General features: G+C 39.6%; 1 pseudogene; it reads left to right on the top strand.

The window, feature by feature from the left end:
- The first annotated feature begins 9,691 nt into the window (after window positions 1–9,691).
- On the top strand, window positions 9,692–10,598 carry LOC122201834 (annotated as a pseudogene).
- The last annotated feature ends 1,526 nt before the right edge of the window (window positions 10,599–12,124 follow it).

The raw sequence follows: 12,124 nt of genomic DNA, 5'->3' as shown, positions 1-12,124 counted from the left end.
ACCTGCATAAATAGTCAACAGTAAGGGACAGGTTAAACAAACTGTGGCATCCCAGTAAGAAAAAATGTTAGGCAGTCAATAAAAATGTTGTTTAACAAATAATTTTTAATGGAACAGAAGATGCCCAGGCATGCATGTGAAGTGAAGAAAAGGCTAAATTATTTCTACAGTATGACCTCAGCCATGTGAAAATGAGCATGTCTATGCATGTTTGTACATGAAAGAGGCAATTTCTGGAAGGAAGGATATGCAAGAACTCTTGACAGTAGTTTCCTTTTGGGTGGGAATAGAAAGTTGGGTTGGATTTTCACTTTCACTTTATAACCTTCTGTCCTATCTTATACGTATAAAAAAAAGAGAAAGAGAATATATAATCTTATGATATATATTAAGAATTTACCATGAGTATGTATTAGTCTGTAAACCAAAACCCAAAACACAGAAAAAATAAAAAAGGGAATATAACAAGATTTCAACAGTGGCTATTTGGGAAGCTGTGGAATTATGGAATTAATAAGACAATTTTCTCCTTTATATTTTTCTTTATTTTCCAAGTGTTGTACGATGAGCTTATAGCTCTTCTATAATCAGAATTAAGGCAAATGTCACTTTGATAACTCCTCTGGGATAGGAAGGAGGGGGAGGAGGAGCAGGTGACTGTGACCAAAGGGCCAAGGGAGCCCAACGTGGAACTGGGCAGAAGCAGTTGTATTTTTGGAGCCCTGTGGTTCCTGCTGAGTCAACTAACTAGTTGTTTGGCCCCAGCCTGCCAGTGGAAGCAGGAAATGCTCCCACTCCTGCCCTCATTCACTCTTAGTCACCCTCTGGGAAAGCAGGGTAGAGGTGGGGGCAGGAGGGTGGTTGGGAGTCTCCATCTGCCCCTCTGCAGCCTTCTAGGCAGAGAAGTCATGGGAGGGAGTCTAAGAGCTAGGCACCCTATCCACCTGGCATGGTCACGTTGGGGGTAGACAGCAGCTGGGAGTGAGCAGTAAGGGGTGGCAGAGCGGTGCTGGGAAAATGCCCCTCCGGCCCTTGGCAGACAGCCCTGCATCCCCCTGTGGAGCTGCTGTGAAAATTAATTACCATTTGTCCAGGGCTTTGAGATTGCCCAGATGAAAGACACACAGAGGAGTGTCATGATGAATACGTGTTTACAGCACGGACTTTCATCCCAAACATCCATCTTGACAGTTACGTGTCCCGCTCCTAACATCCCCCTGCACCGACATCCTCAAAGCACCAGAAGTTGAACATCAATATCAAATGCTGCTGAAGGGGAAGAGGGAAGGGCGGGGGACCGCTGGCTCCCCATCATCCTGCTTTTTAGCCCCATCCCCGGTAGGTTAAAAGGAGGAAATTATGACAAAATTGAGGACAGTGAGGTGAGAAGACTTGGAGAGGGGTGGTGGATTACTTTATCCTAGAAACCAGGACTCTGCCGGTCTTATGGATGGAGGGATGGGAGGAATTCGAGAACTCTCTGGCTCAGGGCAGACAGTGCCAAGTAGGTTCATCCCTGGATGGCTTTCATTCCGACTTCTAATTCTTCTAGCAAACTGAATGACTCCTTGTTGATTGATTCTGAACACTTGACTACGGTGAATCCTGTCATCTTCTGGCTCTGGGAACTTGGGTGGGAAATTGTTTGGTTTTCTGGATTCTTCTTATTCTGTCTTTCCCTCTGCATGTTTATGCAAGATAATTGATCCGTAGAGCTACTCAATGTGTTTCTGGGCAGGTTTACCAGAGCAAATCCAATGGAGAAAGGATCATGCAAGGGCGAGCCCCTCCCTCAGGGAGACTGCATTCTTTTTTTTTTTTTTTTTTTCAACGTTTTTTATTTATTTTTGGGACAGAGAGAGACAGAGCATGAACAGGGGAGGGGCAGAGAGAGAGGGAGACACAGAATTGGAAACAGGCTCCAGGCTCCGAGCCATCAGCCCAGAGCCTGACGCGGGGCTCAAACTCACGGACCGCGAGATCGTGACCTGGCTGAAGTCGGACGCTTAACCGACTGCGCCACCCAGGCGCCCCGAGACTGCATTCTTATTGGAGAGTTGGACCCTCGCTTACTTATGAGACATTTAAACAATGTAGAAGATCAGACAGACAGAGAAAAGGGCTGAGCTCCAAGAAGAGTAGGACCATTATAGACTAGAGAATTTAGGAGAGGAGACTTTCTTAGGACTGAAGTAGGAAGATGTGAAGGCACATAGTCTCAATGGAGACAGTGAAGAGGTCGTTGAGGCCAGAATGGAAAGTTCACATGAGGACGGGGACAAGGGAGAGACAGGCAGATGGGCTGGCTGGGTGAGATTGTGAAGGCCCTTGAATGCCCAGCTAAAGAATGGGGATTCTGTCCAGAGGGCAATGAAAACCACTGAATGTTTCTGAGGCAGAGAATGATATGATGCAGAATTTGAGAAGAGGTTAAAATATTTTCATCGAGAGGCGAATTTTGACATCTCTGAGTCAGCAATGCTACCATGAAATTCACCATTTTCCTCCTCAGTCCAGCCCCTTACTTCTATTTCAGCTAATGACACGTAAGCCCAAATGTCACCTCCCTTGGTTGCTCTCTGATACACACCCAGTGTTATTTTCTTCATAGCACTTATCACCTTTGGAAATGATCTTGTTTATGTACTTGTTTACTTCCTTTTTCTCTAGTTGTCCATAGAATGTAAGCAAAATGGGGTAGGTGGGGCATTGTCACCTATTTTGTTTGCTGCTCCATCTTTAACACCTAGGACCGTACTGGGCTGGTGGCAGATGCTCAATGTGTATTTGTGGAATAAATGAACAATGTGTATTTGTGTATTTGTAGGCTGATAAATGGACAAATGGTGCCACCATTTTCCCAGCCACGCTGGTCCCAAACCTCATGGTGATTCTTGACTCGTACTTCCTCCTCTGCAGAACCCAGCTGTTTGTTCTCATGTCTATGAATATTATCTCTGCATCTCTCCCTGTCCTCTTCTTCCCCCTTTGTATTTTAGACCTTGATCCTCTTAAACAATTTTAAGCTCCTTAAAGGCAGAGTCTCTTCATTATTATTTCCCCATGGTGCTCAGTACAGGACCTGGGCAATGACAGTTCCCACTGATCCAGACTTTATAGTTTTCCAAGGGCTTTTCACATGATCCTAGTATACCTAGGACTTGAACCTCAGTTCTTATCTCGACACTACACTCTTATTCCATTATTATACTAATTATGCATAATTGTTGATGAATGAATGAGTGAGTGAATGCTGGAAGTGCCCAAGATTGATCGTAGAAGGAGAAACTGGAAGTAGGAAGGCCTTTTGGGGAAAATGTTAGTCCATATGGACATGAGAGAAAAGGAGAGTGAATGAAGGGGGTGCGGTGCGGGGGACAGCCAAAAAACTGGGTCTAGAGAAGGCTGATTCCTTGATTACTCTGTGTATCAAGTACCTCATTCCCCTTGTCTTGTTACTTAAGACGGAAAGATATGTAATCAACACAGGAGAAGACACCAGAGGCAAAGTTAAAGGGACGAGAAGATTCTGAATCCAAAGGAGACATTATTCATTGGTTTGTGAGCTACTGTGTTTATAAGCAATAAGTGTTAAAAGTATAAGCAATTCCACTGGACAGAAATTGCAAAGGACAAAAACACGTAATGAAAAAATACAATGGAAATCACTGGTTTTTCCGCCATCCAGAAGAAGTCATTCTAACCTTTTGATGTACATCCTTTTGAACTATAAAAATTTAAACCTTAATATAAACATACGTACATCTCTTTCTGCCCTTCCTCCCCTCAATAAATAAATATTAAAAAAAAAAGATTTTGTTCCTCTTCCCGACTCTCTCTCTCTCTCTCTCTCTCTCTCAAATAAAATTAAGGGGTGCCTGGGTGGCTCAGTCGGTTGGGCGGCTGACTTTGGCTCAGGTCATGATCTCGCAGCTCGTGGGTTTGAGCCGGGCTCTGTGCTGACAGCTCAGAGCCTGGAGCCTGCTTCGGATTCTCTGTCTCCCTCTCTCTCTGCACCCCCTTGCTCACACTCTGTCTCTGTCTCTGTCTCTCTCTCAAAAATAAACATTAAAATTTTTTTAATAAAATTAAAAATAAAACTAATTAATTAACATGCATATGGGACACCTGGGTGGCTCAGTCAGTTAGGAGTCCGACTTCTGCTCAGGTCATGAACTCACAGTTTGTGGGTTTGAGCCCTGCATCGGGCTCTGTGCTGACAGCTCAGAGCCTGGAGCCTGCTTCAGAATCTGTGTCTCCCTTTCTCTCTGCCCCTCCTCTGCTCACGTTCTGTCTCTCTCTCAAAATAATAAATAAACATTAATATATATATATATATATATATATATATGTGTGTGCATACACTTATATTTATATATTTATTTAATATAAATCTAATGTATTATACATGTTTATGTATTTTATTGTATATATTGAATATACAGTATATGTATTCTATATATGTAAGTAGACACACACATTTGTTTTTGTTATAAAATGGGATACATACAGTTTTGTAACCTGCTTTTTGTTCACTTAATAATACGTAGTGAACACAAAGGAAATTTTATAAGCCCAAAGGGCAGTTTGAAAAGATAACCTCTGGGATAAACAGGAAGCCAGAGAAGAGATATGAGCATAAAGTGAGTGGCTAAGCTCTGTGGTTTTGATAAATATTACCAAAGCAAATAAATCTTAGATGTCTTGTCAAGTTAGGTAATTATTAGCTCTCTATCAGCAAGGTCACTAATTCAAAGACTCACAGGATGTTGGTCTTAAAGAAGCCTTTGAGATGATCTAATTCCATCCCCTTGACTTAGGTATTGAGAAACTACAAACCCAGAGACATTAACTAACATGTTATGACTGGTGAGCCATGGAGCTGGAATGAGAACAGAGTGTGCTGGCTCCCAGTCCAGTGCTCTCTCCACTAACCCACACCGATCAACATGGTATGTGGTCTTCAGTCACAGGCCCTGATGTACAGAAAGGAACAGGGAGACATGGGGCCCCAAACCCAGAGGTTTTCCAAGTGTACAATATCAGGGGAACTGTGTGTGTTAAGAGGGTGGCAAAATGTCCCTGGGCAGGTCACTGGGGAAGCGGGGAACTCAGCACTTAAGAGTGGTTGGCTCTGATGTCTGCCCACCAAGACACCAAATAAGTCTTGGTTCCGTTATAGATCTTGCTGTATGATTTTGGGCAATTTACTTAAACCTTCTTGCCTCCATTTTCTCATCTGTAAAAGGAGAGTCATTGGGGCGCCTGGGTGGCTCAGCTGGTTAAGCATCCAACTCTTTTCTTCGGCTCTGGTCATGATCTTACAGCTCGTGAGTTCAAGCCCTGTGTCGGGCTCTGTGCTGACAGCTCGGAGCCTGGAGCCTGCTTCAATTCTGTGTCTCCCTCTCACTCTGCCCCTCCCCTATTCATGCTCTGTCTCTCCTTCTCCTTCAAAAATAAGTAAACATTAACAAAAATTTTTTAAGGGAATAATAGCAGTATCTACCTCATCAAATTGCAGTGAGAATGAAGAGGTAATGCACACAAAGGATTTAGCAGAGTGTTTGTCATATAGAAAAAGCTCAACAAATGTGAGCCATCATGATTATGAATGCTCTGGCATTTAAGGTCAATGCCCCTGAAAACTTTAAATTTTTTTAAAAGTTTATTTATTCATTTATTTATTTATTTAGAGAGCATGAACAGGGGAGGGGCAGAGAGAGAGGGAGAGAGAGAATCCCAAGGAGGCTCTGTGCTGTCAGTGCAGAGCCTTGGGCGGGGCTTGATCCCAGGAACCATGGGATCACGACCTGAGCCAAAATCAACAAACACTCAAGTGACTGAGCCACCCAGGTGCCCCCCTGTAAACACAGCATATCACAGCTGTCCTTGACTATTGACATCTGTAGGGAAAAGGGACTTAGAAGCTCAACTATGGAGCTATGTGAGCCCTGTCCACTATGAGGACAGTAACCAGTAACCAAGAGAGACCATCCTCCAAAGGAGGCCATGTGGCCTGGAGTAGAGCTGTAGGCAGCTGGGGACTCTGGACCTTTCTGGTATTTTCACTGGAAGTCACCCTCAAGATACAGCAGCGAGGCCACCCTCACACTTCCTGGGCTACCCAAGTATACAAATCAAGGATCTAAAATTTTTTTCCTCATTTCCTTATTTAAAAAAGAAGCAACTGTTTAAAGCGGAAACAATCACAAGTTATTATAAGACTTACAACTTATAGAACTAAAATCACTACGTGAGTAGAAAGACTAGGGAGGGGGACATGTAAATAAATTATTATAAGTTCTTTCACTACATGCAAAGCAATAGTACCTTTTGAAGGTAATGATACATTAAAGGTGTATATTTTAAGCCTTAGCACAACCATTAACAACAACCAAGTAAGCATAATCCATAAGCCAACAGCAGAGAAAATGTGAAGTTATAGAAAATACTCAATTTGTTGAAAAGAAGTCAGGAAAAGAGGAAAACAGGTACAAAGAACAGAGGGGACAAATAAAACGCTAATAGCAAAATGGTATATTCAAGCTCAACATATCAATAATTACCTTAAAGGTAATTTAAAAGAGATAGATTGGGTAAAGAAAGCAAGTCCCCACTCTATGCTGTGTACAAGAAAACAAATCTAAATATAAACACACAGATAGGTTAAAGGTAAAATAAAAAGATGCACCATGGTAACACTAATCAAAAGAAAGCTGGAGTAGTGATGTTAATATCAGGCAATATAGACTACAGAACAAAGAATATCACCAGGGATAAGGACACACCGGACCTGAGTGTTGCCACACCCTAACGGAGCTTCAGAAAACATGAAACAAAAACTGATGGAACCAAAAGGGGAAGCAGGTAAATTCCAACTGTAGGTGAGGACTTCACACTCTTTTTTCTGAAACTGATAAAAGAGTAGATAGACTGTTAGTAAGGAGAGAGAGGACTTGAACCGCATTATTAATCAACTCGGCCTGACCTTTCATAACACCACCCCCAAACAGCAGAATACACATTTGTTTTCCAAGTGCATGTGAAACATTCACTGAGAGTGGACCATATCTGGGGCCCTAAAATCAGTCTTAATAAATTTAAAAGGTCAGGGGTGCCTGGGTGGCTCAGTTGGTAGAACACTCAACTCTTGATCTCAGGGTTGTGAGTTTAAGCCCCACATTGGGCATGGAGCCTACTTAAAAAAAAAAAAATTAAGGAATCAAAATCACGCATAGTATGTTCCATGACCACTACAGAATTAAACTAGAAATCAATAGGGGCACCTGGGTGGCCCAGTCAGTTGAGCATCCAACTCCTGATTTCAGCTCAGGTCATGATCTGGGGGTCATGGGATTGAGCCCCAAGTCGGGCTCTGAGGTGGGCATGGGGTCTGGCTGGGATTCTCTCTCTGCCCCTCTCCCCAGCTCATGCTCTCTCTCTTAAATAAAAAGTAAATAAAATAAAATAAAACTAGAAATCAACAACGGAATGATATATAGAAACTCTTCCAAATTTTGGAAATTAACTAAATAGATAAAAAAGTAATTATAAGAGAAATTAGAATATGGTTTGAACTGAATGAGAATGGAACCACAACCTATCAAAATTTGTAGGGTGTTTACAGGAAAATCCATGGATTTAAATGTTTATATTAGTAAAGAAGAAAGTTCAGGGGCACCTGAGTGGCTCAGTCAATTGAGCATCCAACTCTTTAAAAAAAATTTTTTTTAAGTTTATTTATTTATCCCGAGAGAGAGAGAGAGAGAGAGAGAGCACTAAGCAATGGAGGGACAGAGGGAGGGAGAGAGAGAGAGACTCCCAAGCAGGCTCCACAATGGCAGCACAGAGTCAATGTGAACCTCAAACTCATGAATGGTGAGATCGTGACCTGAGTCAAAACCAAGAGTCAGACGCTTAACTGCCTGAGCCATCCAGGAGCCCCTAGCATCCAACTCTTGATTTCAGCTCAGGTCATGATCCCAGAGTCATAGGATTGAGCCCCACATGGGGCTCCACCCTGGGCATGGGGCCTGCTTGGGATTCTCTCTCTCTTCCATCTGCCTGTCTCCTCTGCTAACTCTCTCTCTCTCTCTCTGTCTCTCTCCCCAAAAAAAATTTTTTTTTTAGAAAAGAAGAAAGTATAAAATCAATGACAGATTATCACCTTAAGAAAGTAGAAAAGGAAGAGCAAATTGAACCCAAAGTAAATGAGAGGAGGGAAAAATAAATATAAGAGAGATAAACAATGAAATAGAAAATGGACAAATCATACATAAAAATCATTAACACCAAAAGCTAGTTATTTGGAAAATATGAATAACATTGATAAATTTCTAACCAGACTTATCTGGAAAAACAAAAACAAGGAAAGACAAAAGAAAACCTCAGTCTCCAATGACTTCACTGGTAAGTTCCACCAAATATTTAAGGAAGAAATAATGCCAATTCTACACATACAACCTCTTACAGAAGTTGGAAGAGGAAGGAACTCTTCCTAAATCATTTTACAAGAGCAGAATTATCCTGATACAAAAACTAGACAAATATAAGACTATATACCTCCCTCATAAACATAGGTACAAAAATCTATAATGAAATAGTAGCAACTCAAACCCAGCAATATATAAGAAAGATAACATGCCATGGTAAAGTGGGGTGTATCCCAGAAATGCAAGGTTTGATCAGCATTCAAAAATCTATCCATGTAGGGGCGCCTGGCTAGCTCAGTTGGTGGAGCATGTGACTCCTGATCTTGGGGGTCTTGAGTTCAAGCCTCATGTTAGGTGTAGAGATTATTTAAATAAAAATCTTTTTTTTTAATTAAAAAAATCTTTATTCATATTTTAGAGAGAGAGAGAGACAGAGTGCAAGTGGGGGAGGAACAGAGAAAGAGGGAGATACAGAATCCAAAGCAGACTCCAGGCTCTGAGCTGTCAACACAGAGCCTAACACGGGGCTCAAACCCACAAACTGCGAGTTCATGACCTGAGCTGAAGTCAGACGCTTAACCAACTGAGCCACCCAGGCGCCCTGTAAATAAAATCTTAAAAAAAAATCAATCCACGAAATGAAATTAGGCTAAGAACTCCATTTACAATGGCATAAAAAACACTTATGGATACATTTAATGACAGAAGTGCAAGACTTACACTAAAAACTTACAAAACTGTTGAAATAAAAAAAGATCTAAAGAAATGGGAACATGCCCAACGTTTATGGACCAGAAGACTTAACATTGTTATGATGGTAATACTCCCCAAATTGACCTACGCATTCAACACACACTCTATCAAAATCCTAGCAGATTTTTTGGCGGAGACTGACAAGCTACTACTAAAATTCATGTAAAAATTCAAAAGATCCAGAATAACTAAAACAATCTTGAAAAAGAAGAACAAAGAGTTGAAAGACTCACTCTTCTCAATTTCAAAATGTACTTCAAAATGAAAGTCATCAAGAGAGTGTGGTACTGGTATAAGAATAGATATATAGGTCAGTGGAATATATAACTAATTTTTAAACCTCAATAATAAAACATGTAACTCATTTAAAGAAAATTTTCAATAGATACTTTACTAAAGCAGATCTATGAATGGCCAGTAAATACATGAATTCTCAACATCATTAGTAATTATAGAAATACGAACTCTTCCTGGAGACTTGGAGTTTAAGCAGTGACATTTGTGAAATGTCAGTGACATTGTCACTCAGTGACATTGATGAAAAGATAGAACAAAATGCTACAAGCATAGAACATTGCATTAAGGAAATACAATCTGAAGTTAACAAGCAGTGTCCAGAGGTGCAGCTGCAAACGACAACTGACTGTTTTGAGTGGCTAGATATAATAAAATTTTGTAATTCATCCAAGTCACCTTCCATTCCCCATGGAGATTTGATGAAATTCCTCAAAACACTGCAAGATTCGTTGAAGAGTGAACTAAATCAAGAAGAAGTGATCCTGGATTCACTTTGGGATCTCTCCTGCCAGAGCAGCACTTCATTCCCGGCAACTCTAAGTGGAGCATCTTTCCATTTCCTCTCTGGGACTTCTCTTCATTCTGCTGAAGATGATTCCTCCACGGATGCACAGTCCATCTGGGATAACATAAGACTGCATCTTTGACGCTTCTCAGTGAAGAAATTACAAAGCCATAATGAAATCATCAATTCACAGCACAAAATTTGGTTGAAAATGCAGTGCATTCAACAACTGTTATTTCTTTATCCAGAATCGGAAGTTATAATCAAGTACCAAAGCATACAGAATAAACTGTTGGCTGAGCTCCTGCAGAACTGTTTTCCTGCTTATAGCAGAGAATCGAATTTAGACATAATGGCTCATGGATACCAAAGTACAATGCTTAAGTTATACTCAATGATAAAAGAGGATTTTAACACACTACATGAAGTTTTGGCTCCCACCTCAACAGTGAAATTCATTAAAGAAACTTTCCTGGATACTGTTGCAGAAGAAATGGCAAAGTTTCTCAAAAATTTTTGTGAGCTGCAGTTCAAAGAAAGTGCTGTCCGTGTGATTAAAACAAATCAAGAACTCCAGCAGGCTTAGAGGAGCAGTGCATGCTTTGGGTTAGTGAGTTTATAAATTTGTTCAGTTTGACTTAAGCCTTTTGATACCTTTAATTTTCTAACATTTTTCTATTTAGTTAAACTTATTGCAAACTCGAAACTAAATCAGAAAATAAATATTATGAAATTTTACAGTGCACATTTCTCTTCTGCATTTCTTTTTCTGTAAGTACAGTTCTAGAAGTGCTTTTTTTCCCCGTTCTTTAAATTATTAAAGATATTGAAAACGTAGTCAAAAATGTTGCCAATGAGTTTTGGTTTTTTTGATTGCATAAATTACTGGGTGAAACTGTATGTATGTATGTATATATACATATACATATACATATATATATACATATATACACATATATATGCGAGTCAATATTCATATGTATGTAACAAAAAAGTACAATTCTTAACCCATTGTATCTTCCAAAGCTGAAATGTCATTAGGTAAAAAGAACTGTTAAAAATTTGTTGAAATTTACATAAACTAAAATTGGACATTTAGAACTGTATTCTTTTAGTCAGTCAATTCCAATAAAGAGCTATTATGAAATGGTAACTATAAAACTCTATATTATAATTGGTCACAGAGGCATAGCATTTTAGCTATGGCTGACTTAAAAGCTCCTCTAGTATTATTTCTATAAGAATATACATAGAGAAAAGGTAATTTGAAAATTGCTAATTTTATATAAAAGATAAAGGAAAAAAGAAAGAAATTATTGTGATATAATAAACTTTTCTGTCACCATTTTAATTTCCCACTAGTGGAGAAAAATCACGATAAAAATATTATTTTTGAAAATTATTAGTCATGCTTTTATGTGAAAACTCTGAGGTATATTTCTAAATAGGTACATAAACTATTTTTTAAGTGTTTGAAAATTGTCATTTGGTGAATTGCTGTCTTTGAATTTATGATCACTTTATAAAAATTTCCATAGCTCACTATATTTTTACATACCTTCCTTAATAAAATGCCAGAATACCAAAAAAAAAAAAAAAAAAGAAAGAAAGAAAAGAAAAAGAAAGAAATATAAACTAAAAAAATCCAGTGAGGTACCACTACCTACTACGTACTACCAGAATGGCTAAACTCAACAAAACTGACAATACCAACTATAAGCTAGAATATAGAGCAACTGGAACTCTCATTCATTAATGGTAGGAATGCAACTTACCACATAACCAGAAACATGTCCACAAATGTCCATAGCAGCTTTATCCATAACAGCCCAAAGCTGGAAACAACACAAATGTCCATCAGTAGGTGAATTGATAAACAAATGTTGGCATATCTATACCATATAACACTATTAAAGCACAAAAAGAAATGAATTATTTTTTGATACTTATATATCTTTTTATTTTTATTTATTTTTTTATTTTAAAGAGCAAGAAAGTACACAAGCAGAGGCAAAAGGAGAGAGAGAGATTCCCAAGCAGGCTTCACACTCTGTGTGGAGCCCAATGCGGGGCTGGATCCCATGATCCTGGGATCATGATCTGAGCTGAAATCAAGAGTTGGGAGCTAAACTGACTG

The sequence above is a fragment of the Panthera leo genome, chromosome D2 (genome assembly GCF_018350215.1).
Source record: "Panthera leo isolate Ple1 chromosome D2, P.leo_Ple1_pat1.1, whole genome shotgun sequence".
Taxonomy (NCBI): Eukaryota; Metazoa; Chordata; class Mammalia; order Carnivora; family Felidae; genus Panthera; species Panthera leo.
Note: the sequence above shows the minus strand (reverse complement) of the source record. Positions and strands in the feature narration are given on the sequence as shown.